Source organism: Aotus nancymaae, unplaced genomic scaffold (assembly GCF_030222135.1).
Source record: "Aotus nancymaae isolate 86718 unplaced genomic scaffold, 86718_ANA_hifiasm-v0.15.2.pri h1tg000003l, whole genome shotgun sequence".
Lineage (NCBI taxonomy): Eukaryota > Metazoa > Chordata > Mammalia > Primates > Aotidae > Aotus > Aotus nancymaae.
Genome location: NW_026988414.1, coordinates 73,907,772 through 73,921,193, shown reverse-complemented (window position 1 = coordinate 73,921,193; position 13,422 = coordinate 73,907,772). Strand labels below are relative to the sequence as shown.

Sequence of the window (13,422 nt, the reverse complement as noted above, 5' to 3'; positions counted from 1 at the left end):
CTTAAATTTTTATTTTATTTACTTTTTCTCCCTTTTTTTTTTTTCCTGAGATGGAGTTTTGCTCTTGTTGCCCAGTCTGGAGTGCTATGGCTTGATCTCGGCTCATCGTACCCTCCGCCTCTCAGGTTCAAGCAATTCTCCTGCCTCAGCCTCCCGAGTAGCTAGGATTACAGGCATGCACCACCATGCCTGGCTAATTTTTTATATTTTTAGCAGAGATGGGGTTTCTCCATGTTGGTCAGGCTGGGCTTGAACTCCGGACCTCAGGTGATCCACCTGCCTCGGCCTCCCTAAGTGCTTGGATTACAGGCGTGAGCCACGGTGCCTGGCCTTACTTTTTTCTATCTTTTATAAATATATTTTTTTCTTTTTTTTTGAGTTGGAGTCTCGCTCTGTTGCCCAAGCTGGAGTGCAGTGGTGCGATCTCGGATCACTGCAACCACCACCCCCAGGTTTCAAGTGATTCTTCTGCCTCAGTCTCCCAAGTGGCTGGGGTATTACAGACACCCACCACCACAGCTGGCTAATTTTTGGGTTTGGTTTGTTTTGTTTTTGAGAAAGAGGCTCGCTCTGTCACCAGGCTGGAGTACAATGGCGCGATCTCGGCTCACTGCAATTTCTGACTCCCGGGCTCAAGTGATTTTGCTTTCTCAGCCTCCCAAGTAACTGAGATCACAGGCACCTACCACCATGCGTGGCTAATTTTTTGTATTTTTAGTAGAGACAGGGTTTCACCAGGTTGACAAGCCTGGTCTCAAACTCCTGATCTCAGGCAAGCCACCCACCTTGGCCTCCAAAAGTGCTGGGATTACAGGCATGAGCCACTGCACCTGGCTTTATAAATATTTTGAAAGAATTAAATTTCTTATATTAAATGGAGACAGGGTCACACCATGTTGCCCAGGCTGGTCTCAAACTTCTGGACTCAAGCAGTCCACCCGCCTCGGACTCCCAAGTGCTGGGATTACAGGTGTTAGCCACCACGCCTGTCCTAATACTTAATTTTTAAAAAACTTTTTATTTGGAAATAATTTTAGACTTTCAAGAGAGTTGCAAAAATAATACAAATAATTGCCACAGTCTTCAACTAGATTCCCGAAGTGCATTTTTTAAAACCACAATAATATGATCAAATCAGAAAATTAACATAGATAACAATTAATACCTTTTGATAGAACTAAGTCATTTCCTGTTCATTTTCTACATACAGCGGTAAGAAATGTCTATATAACATCAGTGTCATTGAACTCTATATTGCCCAAATTGGTCTCAAACTCCTGGACTCAAGCAATCTGCCTACTTTGGCCTCCCAAAGTGCTGGGATTACAGGTGTGAGCCACTGCACTTGGTCTGGACTCAGTTTTAGAGTTTCTTTTTAATCAGTACTAATTATTTCTGAGATACATATTTCATGACTTTATGTATGGGAAGCAAAGAGAAAATTTATTATTATTATTATTATTTTGAGATGGAGACTTGCTCTGTCCCCAGGCTGGAGTGCACTTGCACCATCTCGGCTCACTGCAGCCTCCACCTCCCGGGTTCAAGCAATTCTCCTGCCTCAACCACCCCAGTAGCTGGGATTACAGGTGCCCGCCACCATGCCCGACTAATTTTTGTATTTTTAGTAGAGACAGGGTATCACCATGTTGTCCAGGCTGGTCTCGAACTCCTGATCTTGTGATTCTCCTGCCTCAGCTGTCCAGAGTGCTGGGATTACAGGTGTGAGCCACTGCGCCTGGCCTGAAAATTTATATTTTTTCCAAAGGAATAAACTCATTTTAGCTATTACCATTGGTACACATAAACAATGTTATGGAGTTTTACTGATCTTACTTTTCCTGTATCTTGACACATTTTGGCATTTCATCATCCTAGGAATTATGTCATCATTATTCAGCAATTCCAAAATACGTGAAAGAGGACTAAATAGGACAATGGGAGAAGGATGGATTTGCTTAAGAGGGGATGCAGTAGTGAAATAAATTATTAGTCTTACACTTCAGTTTTTAGAGATGGGGGTCTCTCTTTGTTGCCCAAGCCGAAGGGCAGTGGTGTGATCAAAGCTCACTGCAGCCTCAAATTTCTGGGCTCAAGTAATCTTCCTGCCTAAGCATCCTGGGTAGCTGGGACTATAGGTGTGCACCACAGCTGTTTAATTTTCTTATTGCTTTTCCCAAAACTTAAGGCAACCTTTTTTTTTTTTCCCCTCTTCGGATACAGAGTCACTGTCACCCAGGCTGGAGTGCAGTGGCACAATCTCAGTTCACTGTAACCTTTGCCTGCCAGACTCAAGCAATCTTCCCACCTCAGCCCCCTAAGTAGCTGGGACTATACCTGGTTAATTTTTGTATTTTTTTGTAGAGAGAAGGTTTCGCCATGTTGCACGGGCTGGTCTCGAACTCCTGGGGTCAAGCAGTCTGCCTGCCTTCACCTCTCACAGTGCTGAGATTCTAGGCATGAGCCAGCATGCCCGGCCTATAGCATCTTTCAAAAAAAGTATAAAAGAAGTTGGGATACACTATCTTTTTTTTTTTTTTGAGACAGTGTCTTGCTTTGTCAACCAGGCTGGAGTGCAGTGGTATGATCTCGACTCACTACAACCTCCGCCTCTTCGGGTTCAAGCAGTTCTTCTGCCTCTGCCTCCTACGTAGCTGGGGTTACAGGCATGCGCCACCACGCCTGGCTAATTTTTTGTTGTTGTTGTTTTGTGTTTTTTTTTTGAGACTGTGTTTTGCTCTTGTTGCCCTGGAGTGCAATGGCACGATCTTGGCTCACTGCAGCCTCCACCTCCTGGGTTCAAGGTTCAAGCAATTCTCTCGTCTCAGCCTCCTGAGTAGCTGGGATTACAGGCATCCACCACCACGCCTGGCTAATTTTATATTTTTTACTAGAGATGGGGTTTCTCCATAATAGGTGTGAGCCACCATGCCCAGCTGGGAGATACCATCTTAAAAAGTATGTAAAATGTTAACATTTGGAGAATCTAGGTGGAGTATATGGTAATTTTTATACTATTTTTCAACTTTTAAGCTTTCTCTGGACATATTTAAAAATCCATAATTTATTTTCCTCCTATAATGTCAAAGAGAAGAAAACTGACCAAAGAAGACAGTTCGGAGGAACTAGTATATGAATGCATTGTAACAGTAGTACTCTAGACTGTTAGGATGATGGTAAAGTTGTATAAAACAAGTTGTAACATGTGTTTCCAGCCAGGCTTGGTGGCGTGCGCCTACTGTAATCCTAACATCTTGGGAGGCTGGGAGGGAGGATCACTTGAGCCCAGGACTTCAAAACCAGGCCGGACAACATAGCAAGATCCTGTCTGCACTCCCACCTCACCCCGCAAAAAATATATTTATATGAGTATTCAGATTACTGTACCCTAGATGAGTTTAGAATGTGATTTGTTTATTTATTTTTTAGACGGAATCTTGCTCTAGTGCCCAGGCTGGAATGCTATGGTGCGATTTCGGCTCAACACAACCTCTGCCTCCTGGGTTCAAGTGATTCTCCTGCCCCAGCCTCCCGAGTAGCTGGGATTGATTACAGGCATGTGCCACCATGCCCAGCTAATTTTTTGTATTTTTAGTAAAGACAGATTTCTCCATGTTGGTCAGGCTGGATTCAAACTCCCGACCTCAGGTGATCTGCCTGCCTCGGCCTCCCAAAGTGCTGGGATTACAGGTGTGAGTCACCATGCCTGGCTGTAATTTTTTTTTTAAAGAGATGGGATCTCACTATGTTACCTAGGCTGGATTTAAATTCCTGAGCTCAAATTGTTCTGCTTCAGCACCCCTCAAGTAACTGGAACTACAGGTACCCAGCTAGAGTGTGATTTTCTTTTTATAAGAATCAGAACTGGTCTGGGTGTAAGTGGCATACGCCTGTAATCCCAGCTGCTTGGGAGGCTGAGATGGGAGGGATCGCTAGAGCCCAGAAGTTCGAGACCAGCCTGGGCAACACAGTGATACACGATTTCCATTTTTAAGAATTGAAAGAAAAACACATAATCAAAACCACTGCACCATGCCAAAAAGATGTATAATAATATTCATTTATCTTTTAGGATATTTGTACACCAAAACTTATTTGATGCAGTTTGTAAGTGGACAGTTGCCAAAGTTAGGTATATGTATAAAGGTGGTTAAAAGGAAAAATTATGTAAAAACGAAAAAAAAATTGGATTGTTCATTCTAATTGGCATTTATTAGTCTAAAAATAAGAATGCTTATAATTCTTGAGCAAACAAGATGACTCTTCTCTCCAACAAAATTATTCACTAAGTTTTCAAAGTATTGCATTTGATGATGCATGGAGGTGATAAGCTAGAAGCTTACTAGAACTGTATCTGAGACCCAGAATCAGAATTTACAGAGTAGAAGCCAAGCGTAGTGGTGTGTACCAGCTACTCGGGAGGCTGAGACAGGAGGATCCCTTGTGGCCAGGAATTCAAGACTGGTCTATGCAATGTAGGGAGACGTTGTCTCTAATAAAATTTGTTTTTTAGTTAGCCGCTACATAGTCCCAGCTACTTAGGAAGCTGAGGTGGGAGGGTTGTTTGAGCCCAGCAGGCTGCCATGAGCTGTGATCATGCCACTGTACTCTAGCCTGGGCAATAGAGCAAGACCTTGTTTCTTCTCCCTAATCCCTGCTCCTCATTTTTTTTTTTTTTTTTGAGACGGAGTCTGACTCCTAGGCTGGAGTGCAGTGGTGAGATCTCGGCTCACTGCAACCTCTGGTCCCATGTTCAAGCAGTTCTCATGCCTCAGCCTCCTGAGTAGCTGGGATTATAGGCGTGCGCCACCTTGCCCAGCTAATTTTTTGTGTGTTTTTAATAGAGATGGAGTTTCACCATGTTGGCTAGGCTGGTCTTGAGCTCCTGACCTCACATGATTTGCCCAACTTGGTATGCCAAAGTGCTGGAATTACAGATGTGAGCCACTGCACCCAGACGACCCTGTTTCTTAAAAGAAAGAAAAAATTTACAGAATGGCTATGTTCCAGGTTCATGCATGACATTCGATGAGTAGTTGGTTCCATTTTAAAGGATGTTGCACATTTTGAATATTTATATCTCCCAACGCCCAGGAAAGTACAGAATAAAAATTTAGATTTGCTACTTAAGGCTGGGTGCGGTGGCTCACACCTGTAATCCCAGTGCTTTGGGAGGCCGAGGCAGGCAGATCACTTGAGGTCAGGAGTTCGAGACCATCCTGGCCAACATGGCAAAATCTCGTCTCTAAATTTTGTAAAAATACAAAAATTAGGCCAGGCACGGTGGCTCACGCCTGTAATCCCAGCACTTAGGAGGCTGAGGTGGGAGGATCGTGAGGTCAGGAGATTGAGACCATCCTGGCTAACACAGTGAAACCCTGCCTCTACTAAAAATACAAAAAATTAGCCAGGCCTGGTGGCACACATCTATGGTCCCAGCTACTTGGGAGGCTGAGGCAGGAGAATTGCTTGGACCCGGGAGGTGGAGGTTGCAGTGAGCCATGATTGCGCCACTACACTCCAGCCTGGGTGACAGACTGAGACTCCGTCTCAAAAAAATAAATAAAAATAAACAGAAATAAAAAAATTAGCCAGGTGCAGTGGTACGTGCCTGTAATTCCAGCTACTTGGGAGGCTGAGACATGAGAATTGCTTGAACCTGGAGGCAGAGGTTGCAATGAGTTGAGATTACACCACTGCACACTCAGACTCTGTATCAAAAAATTTTTATTTTATTTTTTTGCTACTTACATTCTTATTAAAATGGTAAGTAATAATGATACATTTATTTTTATAGATTTAGTGAGCATTATGGTATCAGAACAGCTCTAAAATTTTGAGACAGAGTTTTACAGATCAAACCTAAAAGAGTAAACCAAGAGAAGGATGAAAGGGGACCAGGTGTGAAAAAAGATAGGAGTTCCAAAAAATCTTTAAGTCAGAGGGTATGGCCAATGTATATTGGTATAATACAGGTTAAAGGTGTATCATGCCATAAAAAAAGCATTGATGGCTGAACGCGGTGGCTCACGCCTGTAATCCCAAAACTTTGGGAGTCCATGGCAGGTGGACCACCTGAGGTCAGGAGTTCAAGATCAGCCTGGCCAACATAGTGAAACCCCATCTCTACTAAAACTACAAAAATTAGCTGGATGTGGTGATGCATGCCTGTAATCCCATCTACTTGGGAGGCTGAGGCAGGAGAATCGCTTGACCTGGGAGGCAGAGGTTGCAGTGAGCCGAGATTGCACCATTGCACTCCAGCCTGGGCAACAAGAGTGAAACTCTGTCTCCAAGATCACTGTCCTGGACTACCTTTGTATAACTTGTCACACCACAGCGTAGGATAATCCTGTGCTATAGCTGGCCTGGAGCCAGAACCTGAGCAATGCCATTTTATAAGACAAAGCCGTGTCTCCAAAAATGAGTCTTAATAACTGCCCCATTCTCCTTGCAGTAACTGCTGACTTGGTTTCTGTAAATAAGACTGCTAGTCTGCTCTGGATAATGTCCACTAGGTGAAGTTGTTTACCTTTTCTCATCAGTAACTGACAGAATTGCTGGCCTTTGCTTATCAGGATACGCAGCCCAAGCTAATTTCATCGTGGCCCCTGTGAACTAAGATCTGTAATTTCCACCGGTACCCAAACAATGTGTAAACTAACGTTTATCTTGACTTTTGTAAATCACTTATGTAGCCATCAGAGTGACAATAAGCCCCCCCCCCCCACGAATGTCCAGAGGCCCCCATCCCCGTCCCTGCCCAGGAGGTGATTTACAGAATCCACCAGCCCTCGGAATGTCTGAAGCCCCTTTATCCTCCTCCCCGCTCCTCACCCCCACTCCCAAGGTGGTCTTTCAGGTTTAAAAAGTCTTGGCACTCTCCCGTCGGGGCCACGTGTTAGAGAGATGTGAGTCCTCCGTGGTCACCGGCAATAAAGACCCTGCAATTTGGCATACTTTTGTCTTGGTGAATTATTTTGATCTCGCATCCCAATACAGCAATCCCACCAAAGCTCACAAAAGATACATGACAGTTGGGGTTATGATTAGATTTAGGTTATGATTAGATTTCTCAACCTTGATACACTGTTGACATTTTGGGCCAAATAATTTGTTGTGAGGGGACCGTCATGTGCATTGTAGGATGTTTGACAGCATCCTTAGCACCCCATCTTCCCAAGTTGTGACAACCAAAAATGTCTTCCATCATTACTACATGTTCCCTGGGGAAGCAGAATCTCCCCTAGTTGAGGACCTGCATTAGAAGAATGTAAAAACTGGGCTCAAAGTAGGCTTGGGTATTAGATCTAATGATGTCTTTTGAGAAGAGCTGGTTGTTAATTTTGCCAAGCAATAATTCTAATCAATATAGGAAATTTACATAGAGTGCCTTTCATTCTGGACTAGATTCTATTTCTTAGCAGATTTAAATCCAGAGGTGGATTTTTGGACAAATTTTGAATTAGACTATTATTCAAAATTACACTGGGTTGAAGCTACATTGACTTAATACTTTGATAGAAGTTTTCTTTGGAAGAGAAACTTTCCATTATTTTAAGAGTATGCATTTAAAAATAAGAAAAAAAGAAAGAGTATGCATTTATTTATTTTATTTTTTGTTCTAAGAGTATACATTTAAACAAACTGACCAGAATAGAATTTTTTTTTTGTTGAGACAGGATGTTAATTCCGTCACCCATGCTGGAGTGCAGTGGCACAAACACAGCTCACTGTAGACTCAACCTCCCAGGCTCAAGTGATCCTTCCACCTCAGCCTCCTAAGTAGCAAGGACTACAGGTGAGCACAACTGTGCCCAGGTAATTTTAAAACTTTTTTGTAGAGATGATGTCTCACTTTGTTGCCCAGGCTCATCTCAGACTCCTGGCCTCAAGCAATCCTCCCACCATGGCCTCCCAAAGTGCTAGGATTACAAATGTGAGCCACCACACTCAGCATCCCATCCTTTTTTTTTTGGGGACAGAATCTTGCTCTGTTGCCCAGGCTGGAGTGCAGTGGTACAATAACGGCTCACTGCAGCCTCTGCATCCTGGGTTAAAGTGATTCTCGTGTCTCATCTTCCTGAGTAGCTGGGATTAGAGGCACCCACCACCACACCAGGCTAATTTTTTTTTTTTTTTGTATTTTAATAGGGACAGGGTTTCTTAATGTTGGCCAGGCTGGTTTGGAACTCCTGACCTCAAGTGATCCACCCGCCTCGGCCTCCCAAAGTGCTAGGATTATAGGCGTGAGCCACCGTGCAGCCCCCAACCTTTTATTATAACACATGGCCAGGTGACTTTTAGGACCTGTGGCGGGGGCGGGGTGTGTGTGTGTGTTCTCCCTCTGTCACCCAGGCTAGAGTGCAGTGGCACAGTCTTCATTCACCTAGCCTCCACCTCCTGGCCTCACACGATCCTTCTGCCTCAGTCACCCAAAGTGCTGGGATTACAAGCACAAGCCACTATGCCCTCCAGGTACCTTTTAAATGTTCTGCTGCCATTATTTGTTCACTTTTGTCTTCTCCCCATAGTTTATATCCATCAAAGTACTATTTTTTTCTTTTCATAATGTCTTCATAGATCAGAGTTCTGATAATACACTAAGCTCCAAATTTGAAACAGTTGGAGATCAACCATAGTGGCTGAAGCAGGACTTGACAGTACTTTAGTGGCTGACTTTGTCGTTCTATCGTTTGGCTTTCAAATACTTTATATTCTAGAATTACATTTTATCCCTCTGCAAGTGTGGTTTTATGGTCTGTCCAATGTTTCTACTTTGGATTGCTCATATATTCCAAGGAGAAATAATTCAACCTCTTGTTCCTTTAGCTAGGCATGTGACCTTGAACAAGTCGTTTGAGAATCAGTTTCCCTCAAAAGAAGAGGGTTCTGGCTGGGCACAGTGGCTCATGCCTATAATCTCAGCACTTTGAGAGGCCAAGACAGGAGGATTATTTGAGGCCAGGAGTTTACCAGCCTGGGCAGCAAATACAAAAGTTAGCCAGATGCAGTGGCATGTGCCTATGTCCCAGCTACTCGGGAGGCTGAGGTGGGACGAGATCAGGAGGTCGGGATGCAGTAAGCTGTGATGGCACCGCTGCACTCCAGCCTGGTGGACATAGTGATATGCTATTGCAAAAAACAAAACAAAACAAACAAACAAAAAAAACAGGAGGGTTCTGGGACTGCCTATCTGACAGGACTGTTGTGAGGAGGACATCAGCTGATAGCAGTCATATTTGGAAGACTTGGCTATTGTCAGGGAGGAAGTCTGCTCAATGCTGGACCTCTAACACTTAGCACAGAGCCAGGCATGTGGTACGTACTTGGTAATTATTTGTGGGATGAATGACTTGGCAAAAATTGTAAATAACTATTGCCTGTAAGTCTAAACTTACTATAATATTTTAATTTCATGCTTTATCTCCATGTTCTAATTCATCTCTAATTTTCAAGATGTAGCTGAATATTTACCTTTATAGAGTCTTCCCAAGTATACATGTCTGTACCCTTTTCCCAATTTATAGTATTTACTTTTTTCTACTTGAGCTGGTTTGTATTGTTGGCTTTTCCTCCCAAGTTTTTTTTCCTAACCCTCAGAACCTGTGGATTTTTTTTTCCCAAGACTTTATTAATTTCCAAATATACAACAAAGTTGATTTTTAGTAAATATAATGAACACCTATATGCACACTACCTGGATTTTACCATTATCATTTTTCTGCTACTTGGTTTTACATATGTCTGTCCATCTATCCATCCCTCCATCAATGAATCTAATTTTTTAATTTCAAAATAAATTATAGACATTGGTATACTTCATCTAAGCACTTGATCATGTTTCTCCTATCTAGAGTTTAATATTGTTTATAGCATTTTTCTTTTCTTTTTGGAGAAAGGGTTTCACTCTATCGCCCAGGCTGGAGTTCATTGGCAAGATCTCAGCTCACCTCATCTTCTGTCTCCTGGGCTCATCTGATTCTTCCACTCAGCCTCCTAAGTAGCTGGGAGTACAGATGCATGCCACCATGCCTGGCTAATTTTACATTTTTTGCAGGTAGAGTATCGCTGTGTTGCCCAGGCTGGTCTTGAACTTCTGAGCTCAAGAGATCAGCCTCCCAAAGTGCTGCGATTACAGGCACTTTGTGAACCACTGTGCCTGGCTAGCATGCTTTTTCTTTTTTTCTCAGACAGAGTCTCGCTCTGTTGCCTGTGCTGGAGTACAGTGACGTATCACAGCTCACTGCGGCCTTGCAACCTCAACTTCCTGGGATCAAACGATCCTTCCACATCAGTCCCTGGAGTAACTAGTACATAGGTGTGCACCACCACTCCCAGCTACATTTTTTTTTTTTTTTTTTTACGTAGTGACAGGGTCACCCCATTGTTGCCCAGGCTGGTCTTAAGCTCCTGGGCTCAAGCCATCCTTAAGCCTCAGCTTCCCAAAGTGTTGGGATTACAGGTGTGAGCCACCGTGCCCAGCCATATTTTTCTTTTGATGCAAATTTTACGTACAATTAAATGCACAGATCTTTAGTCCATTTTGTGTGTGTGTGTGTGTGTGTGTGTGTATACATGAGATCACGCTATATGTATTCTATAGCTTGCTGTTTTCATTTAGTATGTATTAGAGTTCATTCCTTGTACTTGTGGATAAACCTTGATCTTTCTGATTATTCCTACATAGTTTTCCATAATGTGGATGATCAGGTTTATTTAGCTGTTGATAGACATTTAGATTTTTATATGTTTCTGCAATAAATATTCTTGGCAGATGTGTAGGATAGAGGCCTGAAAGTGGAATTGCTAGCTTTAATATGCCAAAATCTAGTATGTTCTAGAGTTCATTCCTTGTACTTGTGGATGAACCTTGATATTTCTGATTCTTACATAGTTTTCCATACTATGCATCAAATGAGTATGCACATTAAAAATTTTAATAAGGCCAGGCGCAGTGGCTCATGCCTGTAATCTCAGCACTTTGGGAGGCCAAGGCAGGTGGATCACCTGAGGTCGGGAGTTTCAGACCAGCTTGACCAACATGGTGAAACCCCATCTCTACTAAAAATACAAAAATTAGTCGGGCATGATGGCGCAGGCCTGTAATCCCAGCTCCTCAGGAGGCTGAGGCGGGGGAATTGCTTGAACCCGAGAGGCAGAGGTTGTAGTGAGCCGAGATCATGCCACTGTACTCCAGCCTGGGTGACAGAGCTAGACTTTGTCTCCAAAAAAAATAAATAGGGCCGGGCGCTGTGGCTCATGCCTGTAATCCTAGCACTTTGGGAGGCCGAGGTGGGTGGATCACCTGAGGTCAGGAGTACAAGACCAGCCGGGCCATCATGGTGAAACCCCATCTTAAAAAAAAAATAAATAAATGTTAATAAATATCTACAAGTTGCCAACTATATAGGCTGTACCAATTACAACCTCCTCCATCAGTGTTTCCCTGTATCCTTACCCATGCTATCATTGTGGGGTTTTTTTGCCAATTCCTTTGGAGTAAATTTTTTTTTCTTTTTTTGAGACTGAGTCTTGCTCTATTGCCCAGGCTGGAGTGCAGTGGTGCGATCTTGGCTCACTGCAACCTCTGCCTCCCAGGTTCAAGCAATTCTCCTGTCTCAGCCTCCTGAGTAGCTGGGATTACAGGTGCCCGCCACTACACTCGGCTAATTTTTGTATTTTTAGTATAGGCAGAGTTTTACCATGTTGGCCAGTCTGGTCTCAAACTCCTGACATCAAGTGATTTGCCCACCTTGGCCTCCCAAAGTGCTGGGATTACACCGCATCTGGCCTACTTTACATATTTATTTATTTTTTTTTTTGAGACAGAGTTTTGCCCTGTCTCCAGGCTGGAGTGCAGTGGTGCAATCTCGGCTCACTGCAACCTCCACCTCCTGGGTTCAAGCGTTTCTTCCGCCTCAGCCTCCCGAGTAGCTGGGACTACAGGCGCATGCCACCACACCCAGCTAATTTTTTTTGTATTTTTTAGTAGAGACGGGCTTTCATCATGATGAAGATGGTCTCGATCTCTTGACCTCGTGATCTGCCCGCCTCGGCCTCCCAAAGTGCTGGGATTACAGGCGTGAGCCACCGCGCCCAGCGACATATTTTTTTATTTTACTAGTGAGACTATATATGTTTTCCCGACTAGTTCTTATACTTTTAGAGGGCAAGGGCTGAAATTATCTACCGTCTTCATTTCTGCTCAGTGAACATTTTGCTGATGTAGTGAATGAATGTTGCTAAAGCGTTCCTGCTTTCTTAGGTTTAGGCTGAAGAATGATGGGTTAGCTAAGTGTGTGAAAGGCTAAAGAAAGCTGATCTTGCTCCCTGTGCCTTAAATAAGTAAAGGGAGTCTTCCTTAATTTCTTCTCTTCTGTGAGAACTAAGGTAGGGAGGTAGTTAAGAGTCCAGGCTCTGGAGACAGATTTCCTGGATTCATATCCTAGCTTGGCCTTTTACTACCTGGGCAGCCAACCTTGGGGCAGTTTACTTAATCTTTGTGTTTCAGTTTCCTCATTCATAAATTAGAGAACATCTCACCTATAGGGTTGTTGTGAAGGATGATGAGGACCTGAAATAAGGGGGTATGATTAGAGGGGAAGCAGTTTATTTGAGAGAGAGTTAAGAATAGAACTATGGGGCTGGGCACAGTGGCTGATGCCTGTAATCCCGGCACTTTGGGAGGCCGAGGCAGGTGGATCACAAGGTCAGGAGTTCAAGACCAGCCTGACCAACATGATGAAACCCCATCTCTACTAAAGATCCAAAAAAATTAGCCGGGTGTGGGTGGCGGGCACCTGTAATCCCAGCTACTTGGGAGGCTGAGGCAGGAGAATTGCTTGTACCCGGGAGGTGAAGGTTGCAGTGAGACGAGATCACAAAAAAAAAAAAAAAAAAAAAAAAAAACACAAGGAATTAGAACTATGAGTGGTAATTGTTAAAGTATTAAAGTATAGTTCAAAGAAAGTTCAGCCTCTGCAGTGTTGTGGAGATGGTATGGAAAGCAAACTCTGGAGGTGGATGAAGTTAAGTTACCATATCAAGTCACAATCACTTTATAAAAGAAATGATGTTTTTACAGCCAAAAGATAGGGTGTAATATCAGAATAAACCATAGTAATGTAATGCCTAATCTATGGTAAGCTCACTACAGTCTTCTTTTTCCTTACAGGCTGTTTGAAAACAGGGCCCAAACTAGAAAGCTTCCTGTCAGAGTTTGGAGTAAAATCCAGTTCTTTTTTGTTTTTGTTTTTTGCCCTCAAACATTCTCCCATCCAATAGAATCCACTTCTTGAAAGGTACTTTAGTGCTTTTTTTATGTAGTCATATTGTGCTCTTCACATCTGATTTTGGCTTATTATTTATAAAGTTTTGTGTTTTTTTTTTTTTTTTTTGAGACAAAGTCTTGCTCTGTCG

At 43.2% G+C, this 13,422-nt stretch overlaps 1 protein-coding gene across 5 annotated transcripts in view; it reads left to right on the top strand.

Annotated features, from left to right (window-relative positions):
• The window catches only part of SIN3A (SIN3 transcription regulator family member A), an 89,453-nt gene that overhangs the window by 12,028 nt on the left and 64,003 nt on the right, over window positions 1–13,422 (top strand). The window contains exon 2 of one of the 5 annotated variants that reach the window (XM_064382675.1): window positions 7,683–7,801. The exons of 2 other annotated variants lie outside the window; for them this stretch is intronic. The gene's annotated coding sequence lies outside the window, so the exon portion shown is untranslated. Of the gene's footprint in view, window positions 1–7,608; window positions 7,802–12,955; window positions 13,305–13,422 lie in introns of those variants that run through there. 2 more of the 5 variants (XM_012457646.3, XM_064382693.1) reach the window with 2 other exon arrangements.